The sequence below is a fragment of the Pelophylax lessonae genome (assembly GCF_965119305.1).
Source record: "Pelophylax lessonae genome assembly, chromosome: 4".
NCBI lineage: Eukaryota > Metazoa > Chordata > Amphibia > Anura > Ranidae > Pelophylax > Pelophylax lessonae.
Genome location: NC_138771.1, coordinates 220,007,697 through 220,022,190, shown reverse-complemented (window position 1 = coordinate 220,022,190; position 14,494 = coordinate 220,007,697). Strand labels below are relative to the sequence as shown.

Here is a 14,494-nt window from a genome sequence, read left to right as displayed (position 1 = left end):
TAGTGTTAGCGTCAGTCTAGGACAGCGCAGATCCCTGGCGCATAGTTAGAAATATTAGTTAACTCCTTGATTACCACATACACACACATACACCTCCATTACTAGTATAGTGTTTGAAAAGATCAATATCTGATCTGATCAGAACTATACTAGCGTCCCCATAGTTTAGTGTTCCCAAAATGCAGTGTTTGCACGATCAGCACTGATTCCTGCCAGCACCTGCGTTTCGATCAGCACTGATTCCTGCCAGCACCTGCGTTTAGCCCCTCCGCCCATCCCACCCCACCCCACCCAGGCAAGTGCAGTAATCAATAGATTACTTTTACCTCCAAAAAACACAAAACCGCTGTGTTAGCAGAGTCAGGCCTGATCCCTGACAACCAGGTGCTTTTTTACCTGTGAGTCACACTACTGTACCTGTAAATTTAGTTGCTAAAATGTCCAAACGGTGGTACAGTAGTGAAGAGGCCTACAGTATACTGACCATGTCAGATGAGAGTGATGGGGAAGCCTCACTGGCAGAATCAGGGTCAGTATACGAACCTTTAGAGACAGTGGCTCCCTGACAGATAGCTCCGACGACGGATGGGTCCCTGCTAAGATCAGGCATACCCGATCCCATTCTGGAGTTGCTGAGGTGCAGGAATTGCAGGGTGCTCGTATGGAGCAGAGTGTCGGCACTAGTGCCGCTCACACTTCTGGTGAGCTGGCAAGCACCAGCGGACTAGTACACCCTGAACCAGCACTGCAGTATCACTTGGTGACGTGGCGAGTCCCATAAGTATTTTTATACAAGCGTGTCACTTTTTAGTCACTTGCTTGAATTACAAATTGCCGCATGTGGCACTGTGCGACCTAATGGCCGGAGCTTCCCCCAGCGGCTTGTAAATTCCCATCTTAGTCAGGGGGAGAGAGCCTGCTTGAAAACGGACAAATTGCTTGCAGTGAAGTGAAGGGATACACGGAATGTTTTCCTTCTGTCCTCCCTTCACGCAGACACGACGGTCCAAATTCCTACGGCAACTGGTGTTTTGGAGAAACCCCTCTGTGTAAAGGAATATAACCTTAATATGGGAGGGGTGGACCTCAACAACCAGCTTTTGGCGCTGTACTTAGTTGCCCGTAAAGCCAGACGCTGGTACAAAATAGTGTCTGTTTATTTATTCCAATTGGCTATGCTGAACGCCTTTGTGCTATACAAAACGTCAGGACGAGCTGGATCCTTCCTAGAATTCCAGGAAGAGATCATCGGAGCCTACCTGTATCCAGGAGGTGCTCCTACTCCACTTCCCCTACCAGATGCAGTGAGACAGCTGCATGAGAGGCATTTTCCACATGTCCTCCCACGTACCCCTACCCAAAGAAACCCCCAAAGAAGATGTTGTGTCTGTAGTAGGCGCGGATTTAGGCGTGACACCCGTTTTTATTGTCCCTTCTGTCCTGACCAACCTGGTCTCTGCATCAGGGACTGTTTCCAACGCTACCACACACTAGTGGAGTATTAGCGTAGGGTACAGCACAACTGAAAAAAAAAGCGTAAACAAAATAAATTACAAAAAAAAATTACAAAAAGTTACAAAAATAATTACAAAAAAATATTAAAAAAAGAGCCAAAAATAGTTGTCGTTTGAGTTATTTTTCTGTTCTTACTATGCTCTTCTACTTCTACTCTTCCTACTGTACTTTTACTGTACTTTGTTATTGTTTTCATTCTATTGTTAACCAGTTTGCCTTGCAGGTACACTCATCAGCTGCCACGCTGATTTTATATATTCTAACACAAACAGCGTTTGCACTCAGCATATATGGAAATCTCTGATGGCAGTGCTGTAGGAGGTGATTTCACCACCGCAGTTAAAAAACTATTAGGTATACATGGAATTTTGTCATGTATACCCATCATTAGAAAGTAGGTTTGGATGTTTTGGGCAGTTAATGGCAGGTATACTACACAATTTTCTTGTGGAGATTTCTGTTAGGTTCTCTTTTTTTCGTTCAGCCCACAGGCTGCATGAACAAAAAAAACCTACACTATATGCCAAACAAGGACCAGCAATGTACTGGTACATTGCTGGACTTTGAGTGGTTATACCAGGATGATGCCTGCAGATTTAGGCATCATCTTGGTATCATTTTTTACAGCCAGCGGTCGGCTTACATGTAAAAGCGATCCTAGCAGATAATTAGCTGCTAGACGGCTTTTACAAGCAGTGGGAGGGGATTTCCCCCCTCCCGCCGCCTTCTGCGTTTTTTCTCGGGCTCTTCTGTCCCACCGGTTAACCCCGAGAGTGCAGCCAGTGATTCAATTATCTAACCATAGAGCTGATTGGAGATGAGAATGGCTCCAATCATCTCTATGGCCTAAGATACAGGAAGCTACGAGCATTTCATTACTTTTGTTTCGCCAGAAATAAACAGCGCCACAGGTGTGGTCAGATGCGTTAAGGTCAGAGGAGAGATCTAGAGTCTAAAAGACCCCAATTTTTTTTAAAAAAGAGTACCTGTCACTACAGATTGCTATCATAGGGGATATTTAAATTCACCGTGATAACAATAAAAATGATTTAAAAAAAAAAAATGAAAGGAAAGGTGTCAAAATAACATAAAAAAGCAAAATAAATAAAAAAAAAAAATCAAGCCCCCCTGTCCCCCCGTGCTTGTGCGCAAAGGCACGCAATCATTGGTCTAGTGTCATATGTAAACAGCAATTGCAGCATGTATGTGAGGTATCACCGTGAAGGCCAGGCCGAGGGCAATAATTCTTGCAGTAGACCTCCTCTGTAAGTCTAAAGTGGTAACCTGTAAAGACTTTTAAAGGTTTTTAAAAATGTACGTAGTTTGTTGCCGCTGCACAGGCGTGCGCAATTTTTAGAGCATGTCATGTTTCGTATCTATGTACTCGGCATAAGATCATCCTTTAAATTTTACCAACCAATTTGGAATTATATAGTGTATTTGTGCATTAAATTTTAAAAAAATTGATTTTTTTTTTGCAAAAATTGCGTTTGGAAAATCTGTGCGCAAATACCGTGTGACAAAAAAAAATTGCAACATCCACCATTTTGTTCTATAGGGCCTCTGCTTTAAAAAAATATATAATGTTTGGGGGTTCAAAGTAAACAAAAAGTCACAGAAAAGGCTTGGTTTTCAAGTGGTTAGGAGAGTGGGTGATGTGTGGCTAAGATTGAGCATAAAAGGCCAGGACAGTTCAAACACCCCCCAAATGACCCCTTTTTGGAAAGTAGACACCCAAAGCTATTTGCCGAGAGGCATATTGAGTCCATGGAGTATTTTATATTTTGCCCTAAGTTTCGGGAAGGTGACAATTTTTTTTTTTTTACACAAAGTTGTCACTAAATGATATATTGCTCACGCATGCCATGGGTATATGTGAAATGACACCCCAAAATACATTCTGCTGCTTCTCCTGAGTACAGGGATACCACATGTGTGAGACTTTTTGGGAGCCTAGCTGTGTGCGGGACCCCGAAAGCCAATCACCACCTTCAGGTTTTCTAATGGCGTAAATTGCTTATTTTACCTCCGCACTACCTGTCACAGTTTCAGAGGCCCTGAAATTTCAAGATAGCACAAAACTCCCCCAAATTACCCAATTTTGCAAAGTAGACACTCCAAGCTATTTGCTGAGAGCCATGGTGAGTCCATTGAATATTTTATATTTTGCCACAAGTTTCGGAAAAATTATTATTTTTTAGTTTTTTGTGTTTTTTTTACACAAAGTTGTCACTAAATAATATATTGCTCACACATGCCATGGATAAATGTGAAATTATACCCCAAAATAAATTTTTCTGCTTCTTCTGAGTACAGGGATACCACATGTGTGAGACTTTTTGGGAGCCTAGCTGTTTAAGGGACCCTGAAAACCAATCACCACCTTCAGGTTTTCTAATGGCGTAAATTGCTTATTTTACCTCTGCACTACCTGTCACAGTTTCAGAGGCCCTGAAATTTCAAGATAGCACAAAACTCCCCCAAATGACCCCATTTTGCAAAGTAGACACTCCAAGCTATTTGCTGAGAGCCATGGTGAGTCCATTGAATATTTTATATTTTGCCACAAGTTTTGGGAAAATTAATATTTTTTTTTTTTTGTATTTTTACACAAAGTTGTCACTAAATGATATATTGCTCACACATGCCATGGGTATATGTGAAATGACACTGCAGAATACATTCTGCTGCTTCTCCCAAGTACAGGGATACCCCATGTGTGAGACTTTTTGGCAGTCTAGCTGCGTTCAGGACCCTGAAAACCAATCACCGCCTTCAGGCTTTCTAAGGGAGTAAATTGTTGATTTCACTCCTTACTACCTATCACAGTTTTGAAGGTCATGAAATGCCAAGATAGCACAAAACTCCCCCAAGTGACCAAATTTCGAAAAGTAGACACCCCAGGGTATTTGCTAAGGTGCAAGTGGTAATTTGGGGGGTTTTGTACTGCCCTGCCATTTTAGCACTTCATGAAATAAGATAGGCAGTCAGAAAGTAAAAGCTTCCAGTATTTACACCATAGTTTGTAGACGCTATAACTTTTGCGCAAACCAATAAAAATAGGCTCATTGAGATTTTTTTTGTCAAAGACATGTAGCTAAATACATTTTGGCCAAAATATATGACATAAATTGAGTATATTGGATATTTTTTAAAAGACAAAGTTGAAAATTTAATTTTTTCTCAAAATTTTTGCTCTTTTTCTTATTAATATCGCAAAAAATAAAAAGCGCAGAGGTGATCAAATACCACCAAAAGAAAGCTCTGTTTGTGGGGAAAAAAAGGACGTAAATTTGTTTTGCTAAAATTGTCAGTTAAAGTGCCAAGTTGAAAAAAGGGGCCTGGTCATTGAGCAGCCAAATCCTTCGGTCTGAAAGTGGTTAAAGGATGGGAGAGAGACCGGCAACATGGACATGTTTCTAAACTAGATCCTGTTTAGAAGGCAATTTTTATAGCTGTAATCTATGTCATTTATGTCATTGAGCCTCATAGCTGAGGTCTTTCATCCCTCTAAATCATTTTGCTGTCTTTTTTTTTTTTTAATCATATTTTTGTTGAAATTTTTCTTTACAAGAGAAAGCAATAACAAACATAAAATTGATAACATTGTAGGTAACAAGACAGCGCTCACCATATAAAGTAAAGGAATTGTCCACCAAATTATATGAAGGAGCAAGGCAGCCTATGGGGGGAGGGGGTAGTAGGAAGGCAGGATTCTATACCTGGACCCCTGAGGGGCCAAGGGGATGACCTTAAGCTGCATCTTGTAAAAAGTAATACTCATAAATCCAAATCCAAATATAAATTTAGCCATGTAAACAAAATAACCATTTTCTCTCGGAGGAGGCTAAGGGGAGAAAACCTAGAGACCTAGAAATCTAGTTTAATGCAATTAAAACAACCTATGCTCTAGACATGTACGTTAGAAATATCATATTGAGAAGATTAACGAGGCCTGAAGTCTTCTGACTACTAACAAGTAGTTAGGAGAAAAGGGTAGAAGGGGAGTAGGGAGGAAGGGGTAAAGGGTGGAAGAGATAGGACAAGTCACTCCTCCTGACTCTGTCGAAGTATTCTCGAAGAGAATTGGATGTGTCAGCCTTTCGGTACCAGTCCATATAGTGGAAAGAAGACATAAGTGCAGTTATTTCCGTGCTGGAGAAAGAATAATCAATAAAATTCTGCAAAGAAAATTTTTTTTGGGTGGGAGCATAGTTTTGGAATTCGGTGTCCAATTTCTCCTTGAATAGAAGATTTATTAGGTCTTTATGTACCATGGAAACTGTGGGGGAGGTTGGGACAATCCAAGTTTCCATAATGGCCCTCCTGGCAGCAAGTAGGCATACGTAAGTCCAAGGTGAGTTTATAGCCATGTCATGCCGGTCACGGGTATAAGATTGGGGGGGATTTTCACAGCTGAAAAGGTAAAGGAGGGGGGACTTGGGAGTGTTCTTTCCAGAGATGTCAGTGAGATAGATGGATCTTTGGTCCCAAAAGTCCACAATAGGTGGGCATTCCCAAAGCCTGTGTAGTAAAGAAGGTTTATGAAGGCCACACTTAGGACATTGGAGATGAAAAGGCCTATTTTCGTCAGAAGAGGTGAACGGGGCATAGGCTCTATGTACAATTTTGAATTGAGTTTCCCTCCAATTTTTGTTTATCATATGCTTGCAAGTCCTGAGGTATCCACATATGATCTGTTCCTTGATAAAAGGGTCAGAGAAGTCTTTATTCCACGAGGTTGTAGCGTTTTTACCAGGAGAAGAAGACTGGTGTAGCAAGAGACGTTTGTAAATGTCAGAGATGAGTAGGAGCGTAGTTGAATAAGGTCATCAAGAAAGGAGGGAGAACATCTCTTGGGCTTTGATGGGCATTTAGATTGAACAAAGGCATTGGACTGGTTATAGTAAAATCTATGGCAAGATAGTAAGCTGAATTTTGTCATAACCTCTGTAAATGGAAGAGGATCAGGGTTAAACAATTGCACAGCAAGTATAAGTGAATGGTCCTTCCAAAGATTATAGGCTGTGTAATTAGAGCTTTGAGGAAACATGGGATTTCCATGAATGGGGAGAAGTCTTGAGACGAAAGGTGAAAGTTTGAGCTTTTTCCTGATCTCTCTCCAGATGATAACTGTATCTCTGAAAAGTATGTTGTTACGAAGATGTGAGGGTAGAGAGGACCAGGAAGAGTGGAGTAGGCTGTTTAATGTGTATGGGGAGACGCAGTCCATTTCCAGTTTTAAATTTGTGTATTTTGAAGAAGAAGAAAGTCAGTCTAGACAATATCTAGCTAAACAATCCAGGTTATACAATCGAATGTCTGGGAGACCTGCACCAACTTTGCTCCTGCGGAGACATAATTTCAAGAGGGATATAAGGGACCTGCCAACGTCCCAGAGAAAAGTTCTAAAAGATTTATTTAGGACTTGAATATCTTTGTGTTTTAATAATAAAGGTAGTGTCTGTAGTGGATACAGCAGCCTTGGGAAAGTAACCATTTTAAGAAGATGGCATCTCCCAAGGAGCGAAAGGGGCAGGGATCTACAGGTCTCTAGTTCTTTCCTTATTTTAGTAAACAAAGAGGGGTAGTTAAGCTTATATAGAGAAGAGGGATCTGTGACAATTGTAATTCCAAGATAAGTAATAGATTGGGTGGAATAGAAAAAGAAAGTGAGGAGGCAAATCAGTAGAGGAGCTGGGAGTAAGAGAAAGTACCCTGCTTTTGTCATAGTTTACCGGTAAACCCGAGCAACGTCTGAAGGTATCCAAATCACTTTTAAGTTGGGTTATGACTTGTTTCAAATTGGAGGTAAAAATCAGCATGTCTTCCGAAAAGAGGGCAGTGCGGACGTCATGGGTACCTATGGGAATACCATGTCCTCACCAGTACAGTATTTGTACATTGATATCATATCCCCCCTCAAGCGTCTCTTCTTCAGAGAGAATAAGTTCAATGCTTGTAGTCTTTCCTCATAGCCGATGCCCTCCATTCCTCTAATTATTTTTGTTGCCCTTCTCTGGACTCTCTCCAGTTCCAGCACATCCTTCCTGAGGACCGGTGCCCAGAACTGGACAGCATACTCCAAATGTGGCCGGACCAGAGTCTTGTAGAGTGGGAGAATAATCTCTTTATTTCTGGAGTGAATCCCCTTTTTTATACATGCCAGTATTCTGTTGGCTTTGCTTGCAGCGGCTTGGCATTGCATGCCACTGCCAAGCCTGTTGTCCACTAGGACCTCAAAGTCCTTTTCCTTCTTAGATTCACCCAGAGGTTTTCCCCCTAGTGAGTAGCTTGCTTTCGTGTTTCTGATGCCCAAGTGCATTACTTTACATTTTTCAACATTAAACCTCATCTGCCATGTAGTTACCCACCCCATTATTTTGTTCAGGTCCGCTTGTAAGATTTCCACATCCTGCATAGAAGATATTGGCATGCTTAGTTTAGTATCACCGATATTGTGCTAGATATCCCCTCCTCTAGATCATTTATGAATAAATTAAACAAGATTGGTCCCAGGACAGAACCTTGGGAGACCCCACTTTCCACACCCGCCCAATCCGAGTACTCCCCATTAATCACCACCCTCTTGACTCTCCCCTGGAGCCAGTTCTCTATCCAGGTACTCACCTATGGTCCATACCTACATTCATTAGTTTGTACAGTAAGCGTTTGTGGGGAACGGTGTCAAAGGCCTTTGCAAAGGGGTGTACTCACTTTTGTTGCCAGTGGTTTAGACATTATTGGCTGTGTGTTGAGTTATTTTGAGGGGACAGCAAAAATACACTGTTATACAAGCTGTACACTCACTACTTTACATTGTAGCAAAGTCTAATTTCTTCAGTGTTGTCACATGAAAAGATATAATAAAATATTTACAAAAATGTGAGGGGTGTACTCACTTTTGTGAGATACTGTATATATATATATCACACACCGATCAGCCATAACCCTATGACTACCCACCTAATATTGAGCATGGCCCCCTTTATGCTAAAATAGCCCTGACCCATTGAGGCATGGACACCGAAGTAACATCCACATGAATGGCAGGACCCAAGGTTTCCCAGCAAAACATTACCCAAAGCATCACACTGCTTCTGCCGACTTGCCTTCTTATACTGCATCCTGGTGCTATCTCTTCCCCAGGTAAGTGATGCACACGCACCGGCCATCCACATGATGTAAAAAAAAAAACTTGATTTATCAAATCAGGCCACCGTGTGACCATTGTAGAAGCTGTAGTGTGTGTAAGGAATATACTTTGGCATATGCCCCGCATCCGGTGTTCAGAAATAAACATGTGAATAGATATGTGAGTATAAATTAATTTAGTGAATGATTTAAATAATTTAAATAAATTGTGCGTTTGTAGCTGCTATAGAAATATGGTAAATGTGTTGCAGGTAAGTAGTCTAAAATGGCTACCTATAGCGCTTGCTATAATTAATTGATTGCAATAAATAATAATAAAGATTAAAAAGTGTTATACATAAAATTCATATATAAATTTCATAAGGTGATAATAGTGACAATATGGTGATAAATACAAATGATTCCGTATATAAAAAAATTCATATAAAAAATTCCATAAGGTGACTGTAGTGAAATATTGGGGAAAAGAAGTCCAAAAAAATATTTTCAAAGTTTAAAAATCCAATAAATAATCCAATGAATAAATACAGTGAGTCTCTTGTGCAAACAGTGCTCATTTCCAAACAGTAGGTGCTCAGCGTAGTGATTTCTCAATCCGCTCTGTAGTGCTCAGTGCAGCTTTTATTTCCACCGTGACAAATGGTAGGAGCACAAAGTGCTTTTTGGCATTTACAAGACAAATACAGCCATAATATAGAAGGAAATGAAAAAATATGAGAAGCTAGATAACATGGTGTACTGACTGACTGTAGTTGGGAAACCTATGTAGAATTTATTTAAAAAAAAAAGCATTTACAAAAACTATTTAAAGAAAAAAGCAAGAAAAGTCACGTTGTAATTTTTTCAGGGTTGAAGATAAAGGATACAAATAAGAAAATCATTTAAAATGGTGAAAACGCATTTATACTGCATTTAAATGTTCACTGAAAACACTCAAAGGTGTGAATAGTCTCTTTTCTTTTTGTATAGGTTTCCATCCACAGACTTGTTTAACAATGTCCTAAGCATTCATGCTCATAGAACTCACTAATTATTAACATAGATGCCCATTTGCTCAAGAGAAGACTTATTAAAATTGTCAAAATGGTTTCTGTACAGTCAGCCTTTGGAGCTAGATGGACAGGCACACCAGCTCTATCATGGTACTTAGGTGTTGTGATGCACACTGATGCTTTAAATCTGTTCATAGCTGTAATATTATGCACTATATTACCAAAAGTATTGGGACACGTGCCTTTACTCGCACATGAACTTTAACCACTTAAGCCCCGGAAGATTTTACCCCCTTCCTGACCAGGCCCTATTTTGCGATTCGGCACTGCGTGAATTTAACGGACAATTGCACGCTCGCGCGACTCTGTACCTAAACAAATTTGATGTCCTTTTTTTCCCACAAACAGAGCTTTCTTTTGGTGGTATTTGATCACCTGTGCGATTTTTTGATCATGCGCTATAAACAAAAAAAGAGCAACAATTTTGCAAAAATAACAATATTTTTCAAATTTTTTTCATATGAAATTCCCAAAAAAAATGTAAAAATCTAAATTTTTTAACATTTTTGGTCAATTTGTTTTCTGCTACATATGTTTGGTAAAAAAAATCACAATAAGTGTATTTGGATTGGTTTGCGCAAAAGTTATTGCGTTTACTAACTAAGGGAAAGATTTTTGTCATTTTTGTTGTTTTTTTTTTTAACGAGTAATGGCGGCGATCTGCAATTTTTTTTGTGGGACTGCGACATTGCGGCGGACAGATCGGACCCTTGACTGACATTTTTGACACTTTTGGGATTACCAGTGACATTACTACAGTAATCAGTGCTATACATATGCACTGTTACTGTAAAAATGACACTGGCAGGGAAGGGGTTAACTTTATTGGGGAAGGAGGGGTTAAGTGTGTCCCTAGGGGCGTGTTTCTAACTGTGCAGGGATGTGGCTTTACATGTAACAGCACAGATCAACGGTCCTACATAGCAGGACCTTATGATCTGTGCTGTTACACAGGGAAGAATGACAGGCGGCTTTGTTTACATTAGCCGCCTGCCTTTCTTCCTTCACTGCGGAGGATCGCGAGTGACCGGCGGACATCGGGTCCGCCGGTCATACGCACGGAGGTGTCCATGAACGAGCCGGGGCGGGAGCGCGCCTCCGGGGGTGCACGCTCGCCCCCTATTGGCTTACAGGCTAGTGACGTACCCATACGTCACTTTGCCTGGCTGGGGCTGACCGCCGCAGTATATGTACTTGCGGCAGTTGGCAACCGGTTAATGCCATCCCAGTCTTAGTCCGTAGGGTTCAATACTGAGTTTGCCCACCCTTTTCAGCTATAATAGCTTCAGCTCTAATGGGAAGGATGTCCACAAGGTTTAGCAGCGTGTCTATGGGAATGTTTGACCATTCTTCCAGAAGCGCATTTGTAAGGTCAGGCACTGATGTTGGATGAGAAGTCCAGGCTCGCAGCCTCTGCTCTAATTCATCTCAAAGGTGTTTTATTAGGTTGAGGTCAGGACAGTCAAGTTCCTCCACCCCAAACTCACTCATCCATGTCTTTATAGACCTTGCTTTGTGCACTGGTCGAAATCATTTGGTGGAGGGGGGATTATGTTGTGGGGTTGTTTTTCAGGGCTTGGGCTTGGCCTCTTAGTTCCAGTGAAGGGAGCTCTTAAGGTGTCAGCATATCAAGACATTTTGGACAATTTCATGCTCCCAACTTTGTGGGAACAGTTTGAGTATGGCTCCTTCCTGTTATAACATGACTGTGAACCAAGTGTACAAAGCAAGGCCCATAAAGACATGGATGAGCGAGTTTGGGGTGGAGGAACTTGACTGTCCTGACCTCAAACCGATAGAGCACCTTTGGGATGAATTACAGTGGAGACTGTGAGCCAGTCCTTTTAATCCAACATCAGTGCCTGACCTCACAAATGCGCTTCTGGAAGAATGGTCAAACATTCCCATAGACACAGTCCTAAACCTTGTGGGCAGCCTTCCCAGAAGAGTTGAAGCTGTTATAGCTGCAAAGGGTGGGCCAACTCAATATTGAACCCTACGGACTAAGACTGGGATGCCACTAAAGTTCATGTGCGTGTAAAGGCAGGTGTCCCAATACTTTTGGTGAAATAGCGTAAATTCATAGAGTTAATGTTTTTCAAAAATTAAAAATCATTAACTACATAATTTCATAAAAATATGAAATTCGTATGCTCAATGAGTCCAACTGTTAAGGTATAAACTCTTTAAAATGGTAACGAAAAAATGAATTCTGACTGCCATAGACTACATTTCTTTCTACAGACATCTTATTTGGCATTACCTGAAAAAATCTTAACTCAAAGTTGAACTCAAAGTTAAATATAAAATATTCCATTTAAAGGGGAACTTCCCCCAAAAAGTTAAGTAGCACTCATTCACTCCCTCCCCCCCCCCCAGCCTATAAGTAAATTTTTCCTTTTTTTTTTTTTCAGGTAGGGGCGAGTTCTTTTTTGGCAGTACTCACTCCCACTTCTTTAATCCTTGCCTAGGTGAGGATGATATTGTCTCTCTTCCCTCCCCTATTTACCTGTTTGCTGAGAGTTCAGCTTTAACAGTAATTCCAGCAACAAGCAAAAACAATTTAGTAAGGTACTAACACATTCCCGAACACTGCAGCTTTACCTAATTCCAAGTTATCTGTAATCCACTGCAGACAGCATATATAATTTTACAGTAGAAGGGCAGAAGGAGTGTTCTTCCTTAGGCCTGCAGGCAGGGGCAGTCTCATTTTTTCCAATTCAGGTAGCGCTCAACCACAGCAGCATCACAGAAGGAGAGGAAGCCAAGAGGAACAGGGTTCCTCTGTGGTTCCTGGGTCATTGGGGCAGCGACCTGGTTAGTTGCTGGCCGCCTGTTTGACTCTGGTGGCCATCTTAGGTCTGGCAGAGTCTTTTTAAGAACCTGGCTCCTGGATTTGGTGTGCATTTTTGTAAGTGGACAGATTAGGGACAGATCTCCCATCTGTCAGGGAAAGTGGCTAGCGGTAGGGAAAGGTTTCGGATGAGTAGGGAAAGCTTCCAGAGGAGTAGGGACAGACTCGGGATATGCCTTCATTCTTGGAATCCTCCCGCTTGGGTGCAGAACTGCCAGGCTCCATTCCACCCTCTGGGACAGACGCTGTCGGCACACTCAGGATCTGCACCGTTCTTCTTTGGCTAGACATACTGTGAGTGTTCCCAGATGGGTACCTTCCTACTGGGTTGGTTGTATTGTTGAACTTTCTTTACAATACAAATTCTGTTTATTGCAACTGGACTCTGTGTCTTCACCGCCGCTGCTATTTCTGTACTGTTTGTGTTACCAATTGCATTAACATTTTCAAACAGGTTTAAATTCAGCTGGTGGCTATGAAAAACATCTTGGTACTGATTTGCTTACATTGAGTTTACTGTATGTGAGAGGTGGCAATGGGGGTATTCCACCATCACAAGCAGGCATTTTCCACAATTAACTGATTATTGTCAAAAGATAGCAAGGTTGACTACATTGCATTAATACCTGGAAGGAAAATTGAAGTACCGAGGTAAACTGTGATCCCTGTATATATACAAAGCTCATTTTCATTTTTGGCTGAGTGAAGAAGATATTATTGTGTTGTTGTACAGAAGTGGGAAATTATAGGATTTCTGTGCAATGTACAGTATAACTTAGCTGATGAAAGTTATTGCATGTTTCTATTAATGTACACAACTGATATTCAAGTAATTTCCTTGACCTCCGCTCATCACAGGTTTCAGGATCTCCTACTGGCTGGTTATACTTCAATGCCTCAACTTCAGTTTGTATGTTTTTTTTCCCCTAATAAAACCCCACTGAATATACAGTATATACAGTATACGTGGTAGAATTACTAGGGATTTCTGTTTGAATACACAAGGCTAGAGCAACCTGGGCTTCAGTATTACTGCACACACAATAAACAATCTGGGCTAGGGTTAAAGCCATATTTTCAATATAAAGCCAAGATCAAGAACACAGGGACATCAAATTAGCAGGAAGAAAGTTCAAAACTAATCTTAGAAAGTATTATTTTTTTTTAAAAGAGTAGTCGATGCTTGAAATAGGCTTCCAACAGAGGTAAGGACTCAGTCAACAGTGAATGGATTCAAACATGCTTGGGACAATAGATCTCTACTCAGACAAAAAAGTTAATAGAAAAAAAAATGTATAAACATAAAAAATGTAAAAATAAAAATTGGGAATTTTAATTTGGTCTTTTAAAGTCATTTTAATTTAGGGTTAGGCCCTGCTTATGAAAGCCTACATTTTAATAGATTATGAAATTCACATGCCAGTTCTATGCAAACATTGACTTTTTTAAAAAATATCTTTTTAATTTAGTGTAGTATCTCACAGTCCAATAGGGACATTTTTGGAGATAGAAACAGCCCATAACTTTTGTCTGCATCTCTGGATCTACTAATTGTAATGACATGCACTTTTTAAGTAACCTTTGCTTTTCATTTCTTTATTATATTTTTAGTCCTAATTGCCCAGATTTGTTATAGGTAATGGCTCACTAAGAGCTAATCTTTTATCTATTGTGCATATCAAACACAAAACATATGGAAATGGTTATTGTGAATTAAAAAAATTCAAGATCCAGAACATAAATATAAACAGTCATTGTAAAGTCTCTTTTGCCATATATAATGACATATAATGCTGTGCAATAAATGCAAGCTTTTTAATTGCAAGGATAGTCGCTGAACATGCAAGGTGTGTTTTGTAAATGAAATACAAATATAACAGACAAGTTATATACATATTTTACATTCATGCATATACTG

General features: G+C 40.5%; 1 protein-coding gene and 1 long non-coding RNA gene across 3 annotated transcripts in view; both read right to left on the bottom strand.

Annotated features, from left to right (window-relative positions):
- Positions 1-14,494, bottom strand: part of LOC309555221 — a 375,479-nt gene that overhangs the window by 123,059 nt on the left and 237,926 nt on the right. The gene's annotated exons all lie outside the window — the stretch shown is intronic.
- SLC13A1 (solute carrier family 13 member 1) overlaps positions 1-14,494 on the bottom strand; it is a 136,488-nt gene that overhangs the window by 119,966 nt on the left and 2,028 nt on the right. The gene's annotated exons all lie outside the window — the stretch shown is intronic.